The 21,946-nt window shown below is 31.8% G+C and overlaps 20 non-coding genes across 20 annotated transcripts; all 20 read right to left on the bottom strand.

Annotated features, from left to right (window-relative positions):
* Positions 1 to 861: 861 nt before the first annotated feature.
* TRNAV-CAC (transfer RNA valine (anticodon CAC)) lies at positions 862 to 934 on the bottom strand. Its single transcript has one exon. It is a non-coding gene; the product is annotated as a tRNA-Val (tRNA).
* Positions 935 to 1,801: 867 nt separating this feature from the next.
* On the bottom strand, positions 1,802 to 1,874 carry TRNAV-AAC (transfer RNA valine (anticodon AAC)). The gene has a single exon. It is a non-coding gene; the product is annotated as a tRNA-Val (tRNA).
* A 646-nt stretch (positions 1,875 to 2,520) lies between these two features.
* TRNAV-AAC (transfer RNA valine (anticodon AAC)) lies at positions 2,521 to 2,593 on the bottom strand. The gene has a single exon. It is a non-coding gene; the product is annotated as a tRNA-Val (tRNA).
* Positions 2,594 to 3,023: 430 nt separating this feature from the next.
* TRNAV-CAC (transfer RNA valine (anticodon CAC)) lies at positions 3,024 to 3,097 on the bottom strand. Its single transcript has one exon. It is a non-coding gene; the product is annotated as a tRNA-Val (tRNA).
* Positions 3,098 to 3,965: 868 nt separating this feature from the next.
* Positions 3,966 to 4,038, bottom strand: TRNAV-AAC (transfer RNA valine (anticodon AAC)). The gene has a single exon. It is a non-coding gene; the product is annotated as a tRNA-Val (tRNA).
* Positions 4,039 to 4,468: 430 nt separating this feature from the next.
* On the bottom strand, positions 4,469 to 4,541 carry TRNAV-CAC (transfer RNA valine (anticodon CAC)). The gene has a single exon. It is a non-coding gene; the product is annotated as a tRNA-Val (tRNA).
* A 1,816-nt stretch (positions 4,542 to 6,357) lies between these two features.
* Positions 6,358 to 6,430, bottom strand: TRNAV-CAC (transfer RNA valine (anticodon CAC)). Its single transcript has one exon. It is a non-coding gene; the product is annotated as a tRNA-Val (tRNA).
* A 648-nt stretch (positions 6,431 to 7,078) lies between these two features.
* Positions 7,079 to 7,151, bottom strand: TRNAV-CAC (transfer RNA valine (anticodon CAC)). Its single transcript has one exon. It is a non-coding gene; the product is annotated as a tRNA-Val (tRNA).
* Positions 7,152 to 9,245: 2,094 nt separating this feature from the next.
* TRNAV-CAC (transfer RNA valine (anticodon CAC)) lies at positions 9,246 to 9,318 on the bottom strand. Its single transcript has one exon. It is a non-coding gene; the product is annotated as a tRNA-Val (tRNA).
* Positions 9,319 to 9,966: 648 nt separating this feature from the next.
* On the bottom strand, positions 9,967 to 10,039 carry TRNAV-CAC (transfer RNA valine (anticodon CAC)). Its single transcript has one exon. It is a non-coding gene; the product is annotated as a tRNA-Val (tRNA).
* Positions 10,040 to 13,789: 3,750 nt separating this feature from the next.
* TRNAV-AAC (transfer RNA valine (anticodon AAC)) lies at positions 13,790 to 13,862 on the bottom strand. Its single transcript has one exon. It is a non-coding gene; the product is annotated as a tRNA-Val (tRNA).
* Positions 13,863 to 14,292: 430 nt separating this feature from the next.
* TRNAV-CAC (transfer RNA valine (anticodon CAC)) lies at positions 14,293 to 14,365 on the bottom strand. The gene has a single exon. It is a non-coding gene; the product is annotated as a tRNA-Val (tRNA).
* An 869-nt stretch (positions 14,366 to 15,234) lies between these two features.
* On the bottom strand, positions 15,235 to 15,307 carry TRNAV-AAC (transfer RNA valine (anticodon AAC)). The gene has a single exon. It is a non-coding gene; the product is annotated as a tRNA-Val (tRNA).
* Positions 15,308 to 16,678: 1,371 nt separating this feature from the next.
* On the bottom strand, positions 16,679 to 16,751 carry TRNAV-AAC (transfer RNA valine (anticodon AAC)). The gene has a single exon. It is a non-coding gene; the product is annotated as a tRNA-Val (tRNA).
* Positions 16,752 to 17,181: 430 nt separating this feature from the next.
* On the bottom strand, positions 17,182 to 17,254 carry TRNAV-CAC (transfer RNA valine (anticodon CAC)). The gene has a single exon. It is a non-coding gene; the product is annotated as a tRNA-Val (tRNA).
* A 1,374-nt stretch (positions 17,255 to 18,628) lies between these two features.
* Positions 18,629 to 18,701, bottom strand: TRNAV-CAC (transfer RNA valine (anticodon CAC)). The gene has a single exon. It is a non-coding gene; the product is annotated as a tRNA-Val (tRNA).
* Positions 18,702 to 19,350: 649 nt separating this feature from the next.
* Positions 19,351 to 19,423, bottom strand: TRNAV-CAC (transfer RNA valine (anticodon CAC)). The gene has a single exon. It is a non-coding gene; the product is annotated as a tRNA-Val (tRNA).
* Positions 19,424 to 20,292: 869 nt separating this feature from the next.
* TRNAV-AAC (transfer RNA valine (anticodon AAC)) lies at positions 20,293 to 20,365 on the bottom strand. The gene has a single exon. It is a non-coding gene; the product is annotated as a tRNA-Val (tRNA).
* A 649-nt stretch (positions 20,366 to 21,014) lies between these two features.
* TRNAV-AAC (transfer RNA valine (anticodon AAC)) lies at positions 21,015 to 21,087 on the bottom strand. The gene has a single exon. It is a non-coding gene; the product is annotated as a tRNA-Val (tRNA).
* Positions 21,088 to 21,519: 432 nt separating this feature from the next.
* Positions 21,520 to 21,592, bottom strand: TRNAV-CAC (transfer RNA valine (anticodon CAC)). The gene has a single exon. It is a non-coding gene; the product is annotated as a tRNA-Val (tRNA).
* Between the last annotated feature and the right edge of the window lie 354 nt (positions 21,593 to 21,946).

The raw sequence follows: 21,946 nt of genomic DNA, 5'->3' as shown, positions 1-21,946 counted from the left end.
TCCAATATGCATGGTAGAAGGGAAATTGACTTTTGATATTCTGCAATATGATTTTTTGCTTGCTTTTTCATTGAGCAATGCAACAGTATATAGTTATCAAATATAAATTATTGAATTCAAAGTGTTTAGGTAACAAAATATGTTTCTGCCAATTTCGAACTGGGGACCTTTCACGTGTGAGGCAAACATGAAATCACTACACTACAGATACTACATGAAAAATTTGCGACCACCATCCAATAAAAAATTATCTTTGACATTCAGTATGGCATGCTAAAATAAACTTTTTATGTGATTGTATTTTTATTGAGCATTTTACCCAAAAATTCATTGTTTTAAAATTCTAAAGCTAAAAGATTGTTTCTGCCCAGTTTCGAACTGGGGACCTTTCGCATGTTAGGCAAACGTGATAACCACTTCACTACCGAAACTGACTCTCATGAATCTTATCACTATCTAGTCTGGAAGTGCAAATGACACATGGTTTTCTTAGAAATATAATTTTTTCTAAACTTTTTTTTCTATTTTGTAATAATTTTGACGCTATTTTTCCACTTTGCATTTCAAGAGGACACATTCACTTATTATCAATTCTGATCATTGTATTTACTAAAAAAATATTTTTTTAATGTATTTCTGACCAATTTTGAAGGGGGACCTTATGCATATTGGGTAAATGTGAATAACTCTACACTACAGGTACTTCATGAATGCAACACCATCCAATATGCATGGTAGAAGGGAAATTGACTTTTGATATTCTGCAATATGATTTTTGCTTGCTTTTTCATTGAGCAATGCAACAGTAGATAGTTATCAAAATATAAATGATTGAATTCAAAGTGTTTAGGTAACAAAATATGTTTCTGCCCAGTTTCGAACTGGGGACCTTTCGCGTGTGAGGCAAACGTGATAACCACTACACAACAGACACTACATGGAAACAGCATCTCCCGCCATCCAATAAAAAATGATCTTTGACATACATTATGGCATTCTGAAATAAACTTTTATATGATTGCATTTTTATTTGGCATTTCAACCAAAAATCCCTTGTTTTAAAATTCTAAAGATAACATCATATTTCTGCCCAGTTTCGAACTGGGGACCTTTTGTGTTTTAGGCGAATGTGATAACCACTACAATACAGAAACTGACTTTTGAAGATCTCATCACTATGGAGTCGGGAAGTACCATTGGCAAACCGTTTTCTTAGAATTTTTTTTTCTAAACTTATTTTTCTATTTTCTAATAATTTCTATGCTATTTTTTCCACTTTGCATTTCAAGAGGACACATTCACTTATTAATAGTTCTGATCATTGTATTTAATAAAAAAATCTATTTTTAATGTATTTCTGACCAATTTTGAAGGGGAACCTTATGCATATTGGCTAAATGTGAATAATACTACACTACAGGTACTTCATGAATGCAACACCATCCAATATGCATGGTAGAAGGGAAATTGACTTTTGATATTCTGCAATATGATTTTTTGCTTGCTTTTTCATTGAGCAATGCAACAGTATATAGTTATCAAAATATACATTATTGAATTCAAAGTGTTTAGGTAACAAAATATGTTTCTGCCAATTTCGAACTGGGGACCTTTCACGTGTGAGGCAAACATGAAATCACTACACTATAGATACTACATGAAAAATTTGCGACCATCATCCAATAAAAAATGATCTTTGACATTCAGTATGGCATGCTAAAATAAACTTTTTATCTGATTGTATTTTTATTGAGCATTTTACCCAAAAATTCATTGTTTTAAAATTCTAAAGCTAAAAGATAGTTTCTGCCCAGTTTCGAATTAGGGACCTTTTGCGTGTTAGGCGAATGTGATAACCACTACACTACAGAAACTGACTATCGTGGATCCTATCACTATCTAGTCTGGAAGTACAAATGACACATGCTTTTCTTAGAAATATAATTTTTTCTAAACTTTTTTCCTATTTTCTAATAATTTTGACGCTATTTTTCCACTTTGCATTTCAAGAGGACACATTCACTTATTATCAATTCTGATCATTGTATTTACTAAAAAAATATTTTTTTTATGTATTTCTGACCAATTTTGAAGGGGGACCGTATGCATATTGGGTAAATGTGAATAACTCTACGCTACAGGTATTTCATGAATGCAACACCATCCAATATGCATGGTATAAGGGAAATTTACTTTTGATATTCTGCAATATGATTTTTGCTTGCTTTTTCATTGAGCAATGCAACAGTAGATAGTTACCAAAATATAAATTATTGAATTCAAAGTGTTTAGGTAACAAAATATGTTTCTGCCAATTTCGAACTGGGGACCTTTCGCGTGTGAGGCAAACATGAAATCACTACGCTACAGATACTACATAAAAATTTGCGACCATCATCCAATAAGAAATAATCTTTGACATTCAGTATGGCATGCTAAAATAAACTTTTTATCTGATTGTATTTTTATTGAGCATTTTACCCAAAAATTCATTGTTTTAAAATTCTAAAGCTAAAAGATAGTTTCTGCCCAGTTTCGAATTAGGGACCTTTTGCGTGTTAGGCGAATGTGATAACCACTACACTACAGAAACTGACTATCGTGGATCCTATCACTATCTAGTCTGGAAGTACAAATGACACATGCTTTTCTTAGAAATATAATTTTTTCTAAACTTTTTTCCTATTTTCTAATAATTTTGACGCTATTTTTCCACTTTGCATTTCAAGAGGACACATTCACTTATTATCAATTCTGATCATTGTATTTACTAAAAAATCTTTTTTTAATGTATTTCTGACCAATTTTGAAGGGGGACCTTATGCATATTGGGTTAATGTGAATAACTCTACACTACAGGTATTTCATGAATGCAACACCATCCAATATGCATGGTAGAAGGGAAATTGACTTTTGATATTCTGCAATATGATTTTTTTGCTTGCTTTTTCATTGAGCAATGCAACAGTAGATAGTTATCAAAATATAAATTATTGAATTCAAAGTGTTTAGGTAACAAAATATGTTTCTGCCCAGTTTCGAACTGGGGACCTTTTGCGTGTGAGGCCTAACGTGATAACCACTACACTACAGAAACTACATGGAAACAGCATCTCCCGCCATCCAATAAAAAATGATCTTTGACATACATTATGGCATTCTGAAATAAACTTTTTATATGATTGCATTTTTATTTGGCATTTCAACCAAAAATCCCTTGTTTTAAAATTCTAAAGATAACAGCATATTTCTGCCCAGTTTCGAACTGGGGACCTTTTGTGTTTTAGGCGAATGTGATAACCACTACAATACAGAAACTGACTTTTGAAGATCTAATCACTATCGAGTCTGGAAGTACCATTGGCAAACCGTTTTCTTAGAATTTTTTTTTCTAAACTTATTTTTCTATTTTCTAATAATTTCTATGCTATTTTTTCCACTTTGCATTTCAAGAGGACACATTCACTTATTAATAGTTCTGATCATTGTATTTAATAAAAAAATCTATTTTTAATGTATTTCTGACCAATTTTGAAGGGGAACCTTATGCATATTGGCTAAATGTGAATAATACTACACTACAGGTACCTCATGAATGCAACACCATCCAATATGCATGGTAGAAGGGAAATTGACTTTTGATATTCTGCAATATGATTTTTTGCTTGCTTTTTCATTGAGCAATGCAACAGTATATAGTTATCAAAATATAAATTATTGAATTCAAAGTGTTTAGGTAACAAAATATATTTCTGCCAATTTCGAACTGGGGACCTTTCACGTGTGAGGCAAACATGAAATCACTACACTACAGATACTACATGAAAAATTTGCAACCATCATCCAATAAAAAATTATCTTTGACATTCAGTATGGCATGCTAAAATAAACTTTTTATCTGATTGTATTTTTATTGAGCATTTTACCCAAAAATTCATTGTTTTAAAATTCTAAAGCTAAAAGATAGTTTCTGCCCAGTTTCGAATTGGGGACCTTTCGCGTGTTAGGCGAATGTGATAACCACTACACTACAGAAACTGACTATCGTGGATCCTATCACTATCTAGTCTGGAAGTACAAATGACACATGCTTTTCTTAGAAATATAATTTTTTCTAAACTTTTTTCCTATTTTCTAATAATTTTGACGCTATTTTTCCACTTTGCATTTCAAGAGGACACATTCACTTATTATCAATTCTGATCATTGTATTTACTAAAAAATCTTTTTTTAATGTATTTCTGACCAATTTTGAAGGGGGACCTTATGCATATTGGGTAAATGTGAATAACTCTACACTACAGGTATTTCATGAATGCAACACCATCCAATATGCATGGTAGAAGGGAAATTGACTTTTGATATTCTGCAATATGATTTTTTTGCTTGCTTTTTCATTGAGCAATGCAACAGTAGATAGTTATCAAAATATAAATGATTGAATTCAAAGTGTTTAGGTAACAAAATATGTTTCTGCCCAGTTTCGAACTGGGGACCTTTTGCGTGTGAGGCGAACGTGATAACCACTACACTACAGAAACTACATGGAAACTGCATCTCCCGCCATCCAATAAAAAATGATCTTTGACATACATTATGGCATTCTGAAATAAACTTTTTATATGATTGCATTTTTATTTGGCATTTCAACCAAAAATCCCTTGTTTTAAAATTCTAAAGATAACAGCATATTTCTGCCCAGTTTCGAACTGGGGACCTTTCGTGTTTTAGGCGAATGTGATAACCACTACAATACAGAAACTGACTTTTGAAGATCTCATCACTATCGAGTCGGGAAGTACCATTGGCAAACCGTTTTCTTAGAATTTTTTTTCTAAACTTATTTTTCTATTTTCTAATAATTTCTATGCTATTTTTTCCACTTTGCATTTCAAGAGGACACATTCACTTATTAATAGTTCTGATCATTGTATTTAATAAAAAAATCTATTTTTAATGTATTTCTGACCAATTTTGAAGGGGAACCTTATGCATATTGGCTAAATGTGAATAATACTACACTACAGGTACCTCATGAATGCAACACCATCCAATATGCATGGTAGAAGGGAAATTGACTTTTGATATTCTGCAATATGATTTTTTGCTTGCTTTTTCATTGAGCAATGCAACAGTACAGGTTGAGTATCCCATATCCAAATATTCCGAAATACGGAATATTCCGAAATACGGACTTTTTTGAGGGAGAGTGAGATAGTGAAACCTTTGTTTTTTGATGTCTCAATGTACACAAACTTTGTTTAATACACAAAGTTATTAAAAATATTGTATTAAATGACCTTCAGGCTGTGTGTATAAGGTGTATATGAAACATAAATGAATTGTGTGAATGTACACACACTTTGTTAAATGCACAAAGTTATAAAAAATATTGGCTAAAATTACCTTCAGGCTGTGTGTATAAGGTGTATATGTAACAAAAATGCATTCTGTGCTTAGATTTAGGTCCCATCACCATGATATCTCATTATGGTATGCAATTATTCCAAAATACGGAAAAATCCCATATCCAAAATACCTCTGGTCCCAAGCATTTTGGATAAGGGAGACTCAACCTGTATATAGTTATCAAAATATAAATTTTTGAATTCAAAGTGTTTAGGTAACAAAATATGTTTCTGCCAATTTCGAACTGGGGACCTTTCACGTGTGAGGCAAACATGAAATCACTACACTACAGATACTACATGAAAAATTTGCGACCACCATCCAATAAAAAAATATCTTTGACATTCAGTATTGCATGCTAAAATAAACTTTTTATCTGATTGTATTTTTATTGAGCATTTTACCCAAAAATTAATTGTTTTAAAATTCTAAAGCTAAAAGATTGTTTCTGTCAAGTTTCAAACTTGGGACCTTTCGCGTGTTAGGCGAACGTGATAACCACAACACTACAGAAACTGACTCTCGTGGATCGCATTACTATCTAGTCTGGAAGTACAAATGACATATGATTTTCTTAGAAATATAATTTTTTCTAAACTTTTTTTCCTATTTTCTAATAATTTTGACGCTATTTTTCCACTTTGCATTTCAAGAGGACACATTCACTTATTATCAATTCTGATCATTGTATTTACTAAAAAAATCTTTTTTTAATGTATTTCTGATCAATTTTGAAGGGGGACCTTATGCATATTGGGTAAATGTGAATAACTCTACACTACAGGTACTTCATGAATGCAACACCATCCAATATGCATGGTAGAAGGGAAATTGACTTTTGATATTCTGCAATATGAATTTTTTGCTTGCTTTTTTATTGAGCAATGCAACAGAAGATAGTTATCAAAATATAAATTATTGAATTCAAAGTGTTTAGGTAACAAAATATGTTTCTGCCCAGTTTCGAACTGGGGACCTTTTGCGTGTGAGGCAAACGTGATAACCACTACACTACAGGAACTACATGGAAACAGGATCTACCGCCATCCAATAAAAAATTATCTTTGACATACATTATGCATTCTGAAATAAACTTTTTATATGATTGCATTTTTATTTGGCATTTCAACCAAAAATCCCTTGTTTTAAAATTCTAAAGATAACAGCATATTTCTGTCCAGTTTCGAACTGGGGACCTTTTGTGTTTTAGGCGCATGGGATAACCACTACAATACAGAAACTGACTTTTGAAGATCTCATCACTATGGAGTCAGGAAGTACCATTGGCAAACCGTTTTCTTAGAAAAAAAATTTCTAAACTTATTTTTCTATTTTCTAATAATTTCTATGCTATTTTTTCCACTTTGCATTTCAAGAGGACACATTCACTTATTAATAGTTCTGATCATTGTATTTAATAAAAAAATCTATTTTTAATGTATTTCTGACCAATTTTGAAGGGGAACCTTATGCATATTGGCTAAATGTGAATAATACTACACTACTGGTACTTCATGAATGCAACACCATCCAATATGCATGGTAGAAGGGAAATTGACTTTTGATATTCTGCAATATGATTTTTGCTTGCTTTTTCATTGAGCAATGCAACAGTAGATAGTTATCAAAATATAAATTATTGAATTCAAAGTGTTTAGGTAACAAAATATGTTTCTGCCCAGTTTCGAACTGGGGACCTTTCGCGTGTGAGGCGAACGTGATAACCACTACACTACAGAAACTACATGGAAACAGCATCTCCCGCCATCCACTAAAAAATGATCTTTGACATACATTATGGCATTCTGAAATAAACTTTTTATATGATTGCATTTTTATTTGGCATTTCAACCAAAAATCCTTTGTATTAAAATTCTAAAGATAACAGCATATTTCTGCCCAGTTTCGAACTGGGGACCTTTTGTGTTTTAGGCGAATGTGATAACCACTACAATACAGAAACTGACTTTTGAAGATCTCATCACTATCGAGTCGGGAAGTACCATTGGCAAACCGTTTTCTTAGAAATTTTTTTTCTAAACTTATTTTTCTATTTTCTAATAATTTCTATGCTATTTTTTCCACTTTGCATTTCAAGAGGACACATTCACTTATTAATAGTTCTGATCATTGTATTTAATAAAAAAATCTATTTTTAATGTATTTCTGACCAATTTTGAAGGGGAACCTTATGCATATTGGCTAAATGTGAATAATACTACACTACAGGTACTTCATGAATGCAACACCATCCAATATGCATGGTAGAAGGGAAATTGACTTTTGATATTCTGCAATATGATTTTTGCTTGCTTTTTCATTGAGCAATGCAACAGTAGATAGTTATCAAAATATAAATTATTGAATTCAAAGTGTTTAGGTAACAAAATATGTTTCTGCCAATTTCGAACTGGGGACCATTCACGTGTGAGGCAAACATGAAATCACTACACTACAGATACTACATGAAAAATTTGCGACCATCATCCAATAAAAAATGATCTTTGACATTCAGTATGGCATGCTAAAATAAACTTTTTATCTGATTGTATTTTTATTAAGCATTTTACCCAAAAATTCATTGTTTTAAAATTCTAAAGCTAAGGGATTGTTTCTGCCCAGTTTCAAACTGGGGACCTTTCGCGAGTTAAATGTACGTGATAACCACTACACTACAGAAACTGACTCTCGTGGATCCCATCACTATCTCCTCTGGAAGTACACATGACACATGCTTTTCTTAGAAATATAATTTTTTCTAAACTTTTTTTCCTATTTTCTAATAATTTTGACGCTATTTTTCCACTTTGCATTTCAAGAGGACACATTCACTTATTATCAATTCTGATCATTGTATTTACTAAAAAATATATTTTTTTAATGTATTTCTGACCAATTTTGAAGGGGGACCTTATGCATATTGGGTAAATGTGAATAACTCTACACTACAGGTACTTCATGAATGCAACACCATCCAATATGCATGGTAGAAGGGAAATTGACTTTTGATATTCTGCAATATGATTTTTGCTTGCTTTTTCATTGAGCAATGCAACAGTAGATAGTTATCAAAATATAAATTTTTGAATTCAAAGTGTTTAGGTAACAAAATATGTTTCTGCCAATTTCGAACTGGGGACCTTTCACGTGTGAGGCAAACATGAAATCACTACACTACAGATACTACATGAAAAATTTGCGACCACCATCCAATAAAAAATTATCTTTGACATTCAGTATTGCATGCTAAAATAAACTTTTTATCTGATTGTATTTTTATTGAGCATTTTACCCAAAAATTAATTGTTTTAAAATTCTAAAGCTAAAAGATTGTTTCTGTCAAGTTTCAAACTTGGTACCTTTCGTGTGTTAGGCGAACGTGATAACCACAACACTACAGAAACTGACTCTCGTGGATCGCATTACTATCTAGTCTGGAAGTACAAATGACATATGATTTTCTTAGAAATATTATTTTTTCTAAACTTTTTTTCCTATTTTCTAATAATTTTGACGCTATTTTTCCACTTTGCATTTCAAGAGGACACATTCACTTATTATCAATTCTGATCATTGTATTTACTAAAAAAATCTTTTTTTAATGTATTTCTGACCAATTTTGAAGGGGGACCTTATGCATATTGGGTAAATGTGAATAACTCTACACTACAGGTACTTCATGAATGCAACACCATCCAATATGCATGTTAGAAGGGAAATTGACTTTTGATATTCTGCAATATGATTTTTTTGCTTGCTTTTTTATTGAGCAATGCAACAGAAGATAGTTATCAAAATATAAATTATTGAATTCAAAGTGTTTAGGTAACAAAATATGTTTCTGCCCAGTTTCGAACTGGGGACCTTTCGCATGTGAGGCGAACGTGATAACCACTACACTACAGGAACTACATGGAAACAGGATCTACCGCCATCCAATAAAAAATTATCTTTGACATACATTATGCATTCTGAAATAAACTTTTTATATGATTGCATTTTTATTTGGCATTTCAACCAAAAATCCCTTGTTTTAAAATTCTAAAGATAACAGCATATTTCTGCCCAGTTTCGAACTGGGGACCTTTTGTGTTTTAGGCGCATGGGATAACCACTACAATACAGAAACTGACTTTTGAAGATCTCATCACTATGGAGTCAGGAAGTACCATTGGCAAACCGTTTTCTTAGAATTTTTTTTTCTAAACTTATTTTTCTATTTTCTAATAATTTCTATGCTATTTTTTCCACTTTGCATTTCAAGAGGACACATTCACTTATTAATAGTTCTGATCATTGTATTTAATAAAAAAATCTATTTTTAATGTATTTCTGACCAATTTTGAAGGGGAACCTTATGCATATTGGCTAAATGTGAATAATACTACACTACTGGTACTTCATGAATGCAACACCATCCAATATGCATGGTAGAAGGGAAATTGACTTTTGATATTCTGCAATATGATTTTTGCTTGATTTTTCATTGAGCAATGCAACAGTAGATAGTTATCAAAATATAAATTATTGAATTCAAAGTGTTTAGGTAACAAAATATGTTTCTGCCCAGTTTCGAACTGGGGACCTTTCGCATGTGAGGCGAACGTGATAACCACTACACTACAGAAACTACATGGAAACAGCGTCTCCCGCCATCCAATAAAAAATGATCTTTGACATACATTATGGGATTCTGAAATAAACTTTTTATATGATTGCATTTTTATTTGGCATTTCAACCAAAAATCCTTTGTATTAAAATTCTAAAGATAACAGCATATTTCTGCCCAGTTTCGAACTGGGGACCTTTTGTGTTTTAGGCGAATGTGATAACCACTACAATACAGAAACTGACTTTTGAAGATCTCATCACTATCGAGTCGGGAAGTACCATTGGCAAACCGTTTTCTTAGAAAAAAAAATTCTAAACTTATTTTTCTATTTTCTAATAATTTCTATGCTATTTTTTCCACTTTGCATTTCAAGAGGACACATTCACTTATTAATAGTTCTGATCATTGTATTTAATAAAAAAATCTATTTTTAATGTATTTCTGACCAATTTTGAAGGGGAACCTTATGCATATTGGCTAAATGTGAATAATACTACACTACAGGTACCTCATGAATGCAACACCATCCAATATGCATGGTAGAAGGGAAATTGACTTTTGATATTCTGCAATATGATTTTTTTGCTTGCTTTTTCATTGAGCAATGCTACAGTATATAGTTATCAAAATATAAATTATTGAATTAAAAGTGTTTAGGTAACAAAATATGTTTCTGCCAATTTCGAACTGGGGACCTTTCACATGTGAGGCAAACATGAAATCACTACACTACAGATACTACATGAAAAATTTGTGACCACCATCCAATAAAAAATTATCTTTGACATTCAGTATGGCATGCTAAAATAAACTTTTTATCTGATTGTATTTTTATTGAGCATTTTACCCAAAAATTCATTGTTTTAAAATTCTAAAGCTGAAAGATTGTTTCTGCCCAGTTTCGAACTCTGGACCTTTCGCGTGTTAGGTGAACGTGATAACCACTACACTACAGAAACTGACTGTCGTGGATCCCATCACTATCTAGTCTGGAAGTACAAATGACACATGCTTTTCTTAGAAATATAATTTTTTCTAAACTTTTTTTCCTATTTTCTAATAATTTTGACGCTATTTTTCCACTTTGCATTTCAAGAGGACACATTCACTTATTATCAATTCTGATCATTGTATTTACTAAAAAAATATTTTTTTTATGTATTTCTGACCAATTTTGAAGGGGGACCGTATGCATATTGGGTAAATGTGAATAACTCTACGCTACAGGTATTTCATGAATGCAACACCATCCAATATGCATGGTAGAAGGGAAATTTACTTTTGATATTCTGCAATATGATTTTTGCTTGCTTTTTCATTGAGCAATGCAACAGTAGATAGTTACCAAAATATAAATTATTGAATTCAAAGTGTTTAGGTAACAAAATATGTTTCTGCCAATTTCGAACTGGGGACCTTTCGCGTGTGAGGCAAACATGAAATCACTACGCTACAGATACTACATAAAAATTTGCGACCATCATCCAATAAGAAATAATCTTTGACATTCAGTATGGCATGCTAAAATAAACTTTTTATCTGATTGCATTTTTATTTGGCATTTCAACCAAAAATCCCTTGTTTTAAAATTCTAAAGATAACAGCATATTTCTGCCCAGTTTCGAACTGGGGACCTTTTGTGTTTTAGGCGAATGTGATAACCACTACAATACAGAAACTGACTTTTGAAGATCTAATCACTATCGAGTCTGGAAGTACCATTGGCAAACCGTTTTCTTAGAATTTTTTTTTCTAAACTTATTTTTCTATTTTCTAATAATTTCTATGCTATTTTTTCCACTTTGCATTTCAAGAGGACACATTCACTTATTAATAGTTCTGATCATTGTATTTAATAAAAAAATCTATTTTTAATGTATTTCTGACCAATTTTGAAGGGGAACCTTATGCATATTGGCTAAATGTGAATAATACTACACTACAGGTACCTCATGAATGCAACACCATCCAATATGCATGGTAGAAGGGAAATTGACTTTTGATATTCTGCAATATGATTTTTTTGCTTGCTTTTTCATTGAGCAATGCTACAGTATATAGTTATCAAAATATAAATTATTGAATTAAAAGTGTTTAGGTAACAAAATATGTTTCTGCCAATTTCGAACTGGGGACCTTTCACATGTGAGGCAAACATGAAATCACTACACTACAGATACTACATGAAAAATTTGTGACCACCATCCAATAAAAAATTATCTTTGACATTCAGTATGGCATGCTAAAATAAACTTTTTATCTGATTGTATTTTTATTGAGCATTTTACCCAAAAATTCATTGTTTTAAAATTCTAAAGCTGAAAGATTGTTTCTGCCCAGTTTCGAACTCTGGACCTTTCGCGTGTTAGGTGAACGTGATAACCACTACACTACAGAAACTGACTGTCATGGATCCCATCACTATCTAGTCTGGAAGTACAAATGACACATGCTTTTCTTAGAAATATAATTTTTTCTAAACTTTTTTTCCTATTTTCTAATAATTTTGACGCTATTTTTCCACTTTGCATTTCAAGAGGACACATTCACTTATTATCAATTCTGATCATTGTATTTACTAAAAAAATATTTTTTTTATGTATTTCTGACCAATTTTGAAGGGGGACCGTATGCATATTGGGTAAATGTGAATAACTCTACGCTACAGGTATTTCATGAATGCAACACCATCCAATATGCATGGTAGAAGGGAAATTTACTTTTGATATTCTGCAATATGATTTTTGCTTGCTTTTTCATTGAGCAATGCAACAGTAGATAGTTACCAAAATATAAATTATTGAATTCAAAGTGTTTAGGTAACAAAATATGTTTCTGCCAATTTCGAACTGGGGACCTTTCGCGTGTGAGGCAAACATGAAATCACTACGCTACAGATACTACATAAAAATTTGCGACCATCATCCAATAAGAAATAATCTTTGACATTCAGTATGGCATGCTAAAATAAACTTTTTATCTGATTGCATTTTTATTTGGCATTTCAACCAAAAATCCCTTGTTTTAAAATTCTAAAGATAACAGCATATTTCTGCCCAGTTTCGAACTGGGGACCTTTTGTGTTTTAGGCGAATGTGATAACCACTACAATACAGAAACTGACTTTTGAAGATCTAATCACTATCGAGTCTGGAAGTACCATTGGCAAACCGTTTTCTTAGAATTTTTTTTTCTAAACTTATTTTTCTATTTTCTAATAATTTCTATGCTATTTTTTCCACTTTGCATTTCAAGAGGACACATTCACTTATTAATAGTTCTGATCATTGTATTTAATAAAAAAATCTATTTTTAATGTATTTCTGACCAATTTTGAAGGGGAACCTTATGCATATTGGCTAAATGTGAATAATACTACACTACAGGTACCTCATGAATGCAACACCATCCAATATGCATGGTAGAAGGGAAATTGACTTTTGATATTCTGCAATATGATTTTTTGCTTGCTTTTTCATTGAGCAATGCAACAGTATATAGTTATCAAAATATAAATTATTGAATTCAAAGTGTTTAGGTAACAAAATATATTTCTGCCAATTTCGAACTGGGGACCTTTCACGTGTGAGGCAAACATGAAATCACTACACTACAGATACTACATGAAAAATTTGCAACCATCATCCAATAAAAAATTATCTTTGACATTCAGTATGGCATGCTAAAATAAACTTTTTATCTGATTGTATTTTTATTGAGCATTTTACCCAAAAATTCATTGTTTTAAAATTCTAAAGCTAAAAGATAGTTTCTGCCCAGTTTCGAATTGGGGACCTTTCGCGTGTTAGGCGAATGTGATAACCACTACACTACAGAAACTGACTATCGTGGATCCTATCACTATCTAGTCTGGAAGTACAAATGACACATGCTTTTCTTAGAAATATAATTTTTTCTAAACTTTTTTCCTATTTTCTAATAATTTTGACGCTATTTTTCCACTTTGCATTTCAAGAGGACACATTCACTTATTATCAATTCTGATCATTGTATTTACTAAAAAATCTTTTTTTAATGTATTTCTGACCAATTTTGAAGGGGGACCTTATGCATATTGGGTAAATGTGAATAACTCTACACTACAGGTATTTCATGAATGCAACACCATCCAATATGCATGGTAGAAGGGAAATTGACTTTTGATATTCTGCAATATGATTTTTTTGCTTGCTTTTTCATTGAGCAATGCAACAGTAGATAGTTATCAAAATATAAATGATTGAATTCAAAGTGTTTAGGTAACAAAATATGTTTCTGCCCAGTTTCGAACTGGGGACCTTTTGCGTGTGAGGCGAACGTGATAACCACTACACTACAGAAACTACATGGAAACTGCATCTCCCGCCATCCAATAAAAAATGATCTTTGACATACATTATGGCATTCTGAAATAAACTTTTTATATGATTGCATTTTTATTTGGCATTTCAACCAAAAATCCCTTGTTTTAAAATTCTAAAGATAACAGCATATTTCTGCCCAGTTTCGAACTGGGGACCTTTCGTGTTTTAGGCGAATGTGATAACCACTACAATACAGAAACTGACTTTTGAAGATCTCATCACTATCGAGTCGGGAAGTACCATTGGCAAACCGTTTTCTTAGAAAAAAATTTTCTAAACTTATTTTTCTATTTTCTAATAATTTCTATGCTATTTTTTCCACTTTGCATTTCAAGAGGACACATTCACTTATTAATAGTTCTGATCATTGTATTTAATAAAAAAATCTATTTTTAATGTATTTCTGACCAATTTTGAAGGGGAACCTTATGCATATTGGCTAAATGTGAATAATACTACACTACAGGTACCTCATGAATGCAACACCATCCAATATGCATGGTAGAAGGGAAATTGACTTTTGATATTCTGCAATATGATTTTTTTGCTTGCTTTTTCATTGAGCAATGCTACAGTATATAGTTATCAAAATATAAATTATTGAATTAAAAGTGTTTAGGTAACAAAATATGTTTCTGCCAATTTCGAACTGGGGACCTTTCACGTGTGAGGCAAACATGAAATCACTACACTACAGATACTACATAAAAAATTTGCAACCACCATCCAATAAAAAATGATCTTTGACATTCAGTATGGCATGCTAAAATAAACTTTTTATCTGATTGTATTTTTATTGAGCATTTTACCCAAAAATTCATTGTTTTAAAATTCTAAAGATGAAAGATTGTTTCTGCCCAGTTTCAAACTGGGGACCTTTCGCGTGTTAGGTGAACGTGATAACCACTACACTACAGAAACTGACACTCGTGGATACCATCACTATCTAGTCTGGAAGTACAAATGACACATGCTTTTCTTAGAAATATAATTTTTTCTAAACTTTTTTTCCTATTTTCTAATAATTTTGACGCTATTTTTCCACTTTGCATTTCAAGAGGACACATTCACTTATTATCAATTCTGATCAATGTATTTACTAAAAAAATATTTTTTTTATGTATTTCTGACCAATTTTGAAGGGGGACCGTATGCATATTGGGTAAATGTGAATAACTCTACACTACAGGTATTTCATGAATGCAACACCATCCAATATGCATGGTAGAAGGGAAATTTACTTTTGATATTCTGCAATATGATTTTTGCTTGCTTTTTCATTGAGCAATGCAACAGTAGATAGTTATCAAAACATAAATGATTGAATTCAAAGTGTTTAGGTAACAAAATAAGTATCTGCTTAGTTTCGAACTGGGGACCTTTCGCATGTGAGGCGAACGTGATAACCACTACACTACAGGAATTACATGGAAACAGAATCTACCGCCATCCAGTAAAAAATTTTCTTTGACATACATTATGGCATTCTGAAATAAACTTTTTATATGATTGCATTTTTATTTGGCATTTCAACCAAAAATCCCTTGTTTTAAAATTCTAAAGATAACAGCATATTTTTGCCCAGTTTCGAACTGGGGACCTTTTGTGTTTTAGGCGCATGTGATAACCACTACAATACAGAAACTGACTTTTGAAGATCTCATCACTATGGAGTCGGGAAGTACCATTGGCAAACCGTTTTCTTAGAAATTTTTTTCTAAACTTATTTTTCTATTTTCTAATAATTTCTATGCTATTTTTTCCACTTTGCATTTCAAGAGGACACATTCACTTATTAATAGTTCTGATCATTGTATTTAAAAAAAAAATCTATTTTTAATGTATTTATGACCAATTTTGAAGGGGAACCTTATGCATATTGGCTAAATGTGAATAATACTACACTACAGGTACCTCATGAATGCAACACCATCCAATATGCATGGTAGAAGGGAAATTGACTTTTGATATTCTGCAATATGATTTTTTTGCTTGCTTTTTCATTGAGCAATGCAACAGTATATAGTTATCAAAATATAAATTATTGAATTAAAAGTGTTTAGGTAACAAAATATGTTTCTGTCAATTTCGAACTGGGGACCTTTCACATGTGAGGCAAACATGAAATCACTACACTACAGATACTACATGAAAAATTTGTGACCACCATCCAATAAAAAATGATCTTTGACATTCAGTATGGCATGCTAAAATAAACTTTTTATCTGATTGTATTTTTATTGAGCATTTTACCCAAAAATTCATTGTTTTAAAATTCTAAAGCTGAAAGATTGTTTCTGCCCAGTTTCAAACTGGGGACCTTTCGCGTGTTAGGTGAACGTGATAACCACTACACTACAGAAACTGACACTCGTGGATACCATCACTATCTAGTCTGGAAGTACAAATGACACATGCTTTTCTTAGAAATATAATTTTTTCTAAACTTTTTTTCCTATTTTCTAATAATTTTGACGCTATTTTTCCACTTTGCATTTCAAGAGGACACATTCACTTATTATCAATTCTGATCAATGTATTTACTAAAAAAATATTTTTTTTATGTATTTCTGACCAATTTTGAAGGGGGACCGTATGCATATTGGGTAAATGTGAATAACTCTACACTACAGGTATTTCATGAATGCAACACCATCCAATATGCATGGTAGAAGGGAAATTTACTTTTGATATTCTGCAATATGATTTTTGCTTGCTTTTTCATTGAGCAATGCAACAGTAGATAGTTATCAAAATATAAATGAATGAATTCAAAGTGTTTAGGTAACAAAATAAGTTTCTGCCCAGTTTCGAACTAGGGACCTTTCGCGTGTGAGGTGAACGTGATAACCACTACACTACAGGAATTACATGGAAACAGAATCTACCACCATCCAGTAAAAAATTATCTTTGACATACATTATGGCATTCTGAAATAAACTTTTTATATGATTGCATTTTTATTTGGCATTTCAAACAAATATCCCTTGTTTTAAAATTCTAAAGATAACAGCATATTTTTGCCCAGTTTCGAACTGGGGACCTTTTGTGTTTTAGGCGCATGTAATAACCACTACAATACAGAAACTGACTTTTGAAGATCTCATCACTATGGAGTCGGGAAGTACCATTGGCAAACCGTTTTCTTAGAATTTTTTTTTCTAAACTTATTTTTCTATTTTCTAATAATTTCTATGCTATTTTTTTCACTTTGCATTTCAAGAGGACACATTCACTTATTAATAGTTCTGATCATTGTATTTTAAAAATAAATCTATTTTTAATGTATTTATGACCAATTTTGAAGGGGAATCTTATGCATATTGGCTAAATGTGAATAATACTACACTACAGGTACTTCATGATTGCAACACTATCTAATATGCATGGTAGATGGGAAATTGACTTTTGATATTCAGCAATATGATTTTTTTGCTTGCTTTTTCATTGAGCAATGCAACAGTATATAGTTACCAAAATATAAATTATTGAATTCAAAGTGTTTAGGTAACAAAATATGTTTCTGCCAATTTCGAACTGGGGACCTTTCGCGTTTGAGGCAAACATGAAATCACTACGCTACAAATACTACATGAAAAATTTGCGACCATCATCCAATAAGAAATGATCTTTGACATTCAGTATGGCATGCTAAAATAAACTTTTTATCTGATTGTATTTTTATTGAGCATTTTACCCAAAAATTCATTGTTTTAAAATTCTAAAGTTAAAAGATAGTTTCTGCCCAGTTTCGAATTGGGGACCTTTCGCGTGTTAGGCGAACGTGATAACCACAACACTACAGAAACTGACTCTCGTGGATCGCATTACTATCTAGTCTGGAAGTACAAATGACATATGATTTTCTTAGAAATATAATTTTTTCTAAACTTTTTTTCCTATTTTCTAATAATTTTGACGCTATTTTTCCACTTTGCATTTCAAGAGGACACATTCACTTATTATCAATTCTGATCATTGTATTTACTAAAAAAATCTTTTTTTAATGTATTTCTGATCAATTTTGAAGGGGGACCTTATGCATATTGGGTAAATGTGAATAACTCTACACTACAGGTACTTCATGAATGCAACACCATCCAATATGCATGGTAGAAGGGAAATTGACTTTTGATATTCTGCAATATGAATTTTTTGCTTGCTTTTTTATTGAGCAATGCAACAGAAGATAGTTATCAAAATATAAATTATTGAATTCAAAGTGTTTAGGTAACCAAATATGTTTCTGCCCAGTTTCGAACTGGGGACCTTTCGCGTGTGAGGCGAACGTGATAACCACTACACTACAGGAACTACATGGAAACAGGATCTACCGCCATCCAATAAAAAATTATCTTTGACATACATTATGCATTCTGAAATAAACTTTTTATATGATTGCATTTTTATTTGGCATTTCAACCAAAAATCCCTTGTTTTAAAATTCTAAAGATAACAGCATATTTCTGTCCAGTTTCGATCTGGGGACCTTTTGTGTTTTAGGCGCATGGGATAACCACTACAATACAGAAACTGACTTTTGAAGATCTCATCACTATGGAGTCAGGAAGTACCATTGGCAAACCGTTTTCTTAGAAATGTTTTTTTCTAAACTTATTTTTCTATTTTCTAATAATTTCTATGCTATTTTTTCCACTTTGCATTTCAAGAGGACACATTCACTTATTAATAGTTCTGATCATTGTATTTAATAAAAAAATCTATTTTTAATGTATTTCTGACCAATTTTGAAGGGGAACCTTATGCATATTGGCTAAATGTGAATAATACTACACTACTGGTACTTCATGAATGCAACACCATCCAATATGCATGGTAGAAGGGAAATTGACTTTTGATATTCTGCAATATGATTTTTGCTTGCTTTTTCATTGAGCAATGCAACAGTAGATAGTTATCAAAATATAAATTATTGAATTCAAAGTGTTTAGGTAACAAAACATGTTTCTGCCCAGTTTCGAACTGGGGACCTTTCGCGTGTGAGGCGAACGTGATAACCACTACACTACAGAAACTGCATGGAAACAGCATCTCCCGCCATCCACTAAAAAATGATCTTTGACATACATTATGGCATTCTGAAATAAACTTTTTATATGATTGCATTTTTATTTGGCATTTCAACCAAAAATCCCTTGTTTTAAAATTCTAAAGATAACAGCATATTTTTGCCCAGTTTCGAACTGGGGACCTTTTGTGTTTTAGGCGCATGTGATAACCACTACAATACAGAAACTGACTTTTGAAAATCTCATCACTATGGAGTCGGGAAGTACCATTGGCAAACCGTTTTCTTAAAAAAATTTTTCTAAACTTATTTTTCTATTTTCTAATAATTTCTATGGTATTTTTTCCACTTTGCATTTCAAGAGGACACATTCACTTATTAATAGTTCTGATCATTGTATTTAAAAAAAAAATATCTATTTTTAATGTATTTATGACCAATTTTGAAGGGGAACCTTATGCATATTGGCTAAATGTGAATAATACTACACTACAGGTACTTCATGATTGCAACACTATCTAATATGCATGGTAGACGGGAAATTGACTTTTGATATTCTGCAATATGATTTTTTTGCTTGCTTTTTCATTGAGCAATGCAACAGTATATAGTTACCAAAATATAAATTATTGAATTCAAAGTGTTTAGGTAACAAAATATGTTTCTGCCAATTTCAAACTGGGGACCTTTCGCGTGTGAGGCAAACATGAAATCACTACGCTACAGATACTACATAAAAATTTGCGACCATCATCCAATAAGAAATAATCTTTGACATTCAGTATGGCATGCTAAAATAAACTTTTTATCTGATTGTATTTTTATTGAGCATTTTACCCAAAAATTCATTGTTTTAAAATTCTAAAGCTAAAAGATAGTTTCTGCCCAGTTTCGAATTGGGGACCTTTCGCGTGTTAGGCGAATGTGATAACCACTACACTACAGAAACTGACTATCGTGGATCCTATCACTATCTAGTCTGGAAGTACAAATGACACATGCTTTTCTTAGAAATATAATTTTTTCTAAACTTTTTTCCTATTTTCTAATAATTTTGACGCTATTTTTCCACTTTGCATTTCAAGAGGACACATTCACTTATTATCAATTCTGATCATTGTATTTAATAGAAAAATCTATTTTTAATGTATTTCTGACCAATTTTGAAGGGGAACCTTATGCATATTGGCTAAATGTGAATAATACTACACTACAGGTACCTCATGAATGCAACACCATCCAATATGCATGGTAGAAGGGAAATTGACTTTTGATATTCTGCAATATGATTTTTTTGCTTGCTTTTTCATTGAGCAATGCAACAGTATATAGTTATCAAAATATAAATTATTGAATTCAAAGTGTTTAGGTAACAAAATATGTTTCTGCCAATTTCGAACTGGGGACCTTTCACATGTGAGGCAAACATGAAATCACTACACTACAGATACTACATGAAAAATTTGTGACCACCATCCAATAAAAAATGATCTATGACATTCAGTATGGCATGCTAAAATAAACTTTTTATCTGATTGTATTTTTATTGAGGATTTTACCCAAAAATTCATTGTTTTAAAATTCTAAAGTTAAAAGATAGTTTCTGCCCAGTTTCGAATTGGGGACCTTTCGCGTGTTAGGCGAACGTGATAACCACTACACTACAGAAACTCACTATCGTGGATCCTATCACTATCTTGTCTGGAAGTACAAATGACACTTGCTTTTCTTAGAAATATAATTTTTTCTAAACTTTTTTTTCCTATTTTCTAATAATTTTGACGCTATTTTTCCACTTTGCATTTCAGGAGGACACATTCACTTATTATCAATTCTGATCATTGTATTTACTAAAAAATCTTTTTTTAATGTATTTCTGACCAATTTTGAAGGGGGACCTTATGCATATTGGGTAAATGTGAATAACTCTACACTACAGGTATTTCATGAATGCAACACCATCCAATATGCATGGTAGAAGGGAAATTGACTTTTGATATTCTGCAATATGATTTTTTTGCTTGCTTTTTCATTGAGCAATGCAACAGTAGATAGTTATCAAAATATAAATTATTAAATTAAAAGTGTTTAGGTAACAAAATATGTTTCTGCCCAGTTTCGAACTGGTGACCTTTCGCGTGTGAGGCGAACGTGATAACCACTATACTACAGAAACTACATGGAAACAGCATCTCCCGCCATCCAATAAAAAATGATCTTTGACATACATTATGGCATTCTGAAATAAACTTTTTATATGATTGCATTTTTATTTGGCATTTCAACCAAAAATCCCTTGTTTTAAAATTCTAAAGATAACAGCATATTTCTGCCCAGTTTCGAACTGGGGACCTTTTGTGTTTTAGGCGAATGTGATAACCACTACAATACAGAAACTGACTTTTGAAGATCTCATCACTATCGAGTCGGGAAGTACCATTGGCAAACCGTTTTCTTAGAATTTTTTTTTCTAAACTTATTTTTCTATTTTCTAATAATTTCTATGCTATTTTTTCCACTTTGCATTTCA

The sequence above is a fragment of the Pseudophryne corroboree genome, unplaced genomic scaffold, assembly GCF_028390025.1.
Source record: "Pseudophryne corroboree isolate aPseCor3 unplaced genomic scaffold, aPseCor3.hap2 scaffold_1901, whole genome shotgun sequence".
In the NCBI taxonomy this organism is placed as follows: domain Eukaryota; kingdom Metazoa; phylum Chordata; class Amphibia; order Anura; family Myobatrachidae; genus Pseudophryne; species Pseudophryne corroboree.
The sequence above is the reverse complement of the archived record's forward strand: the minus strand, read 5'-3'. Positions and strand labels throughout refer to the sequence as shown.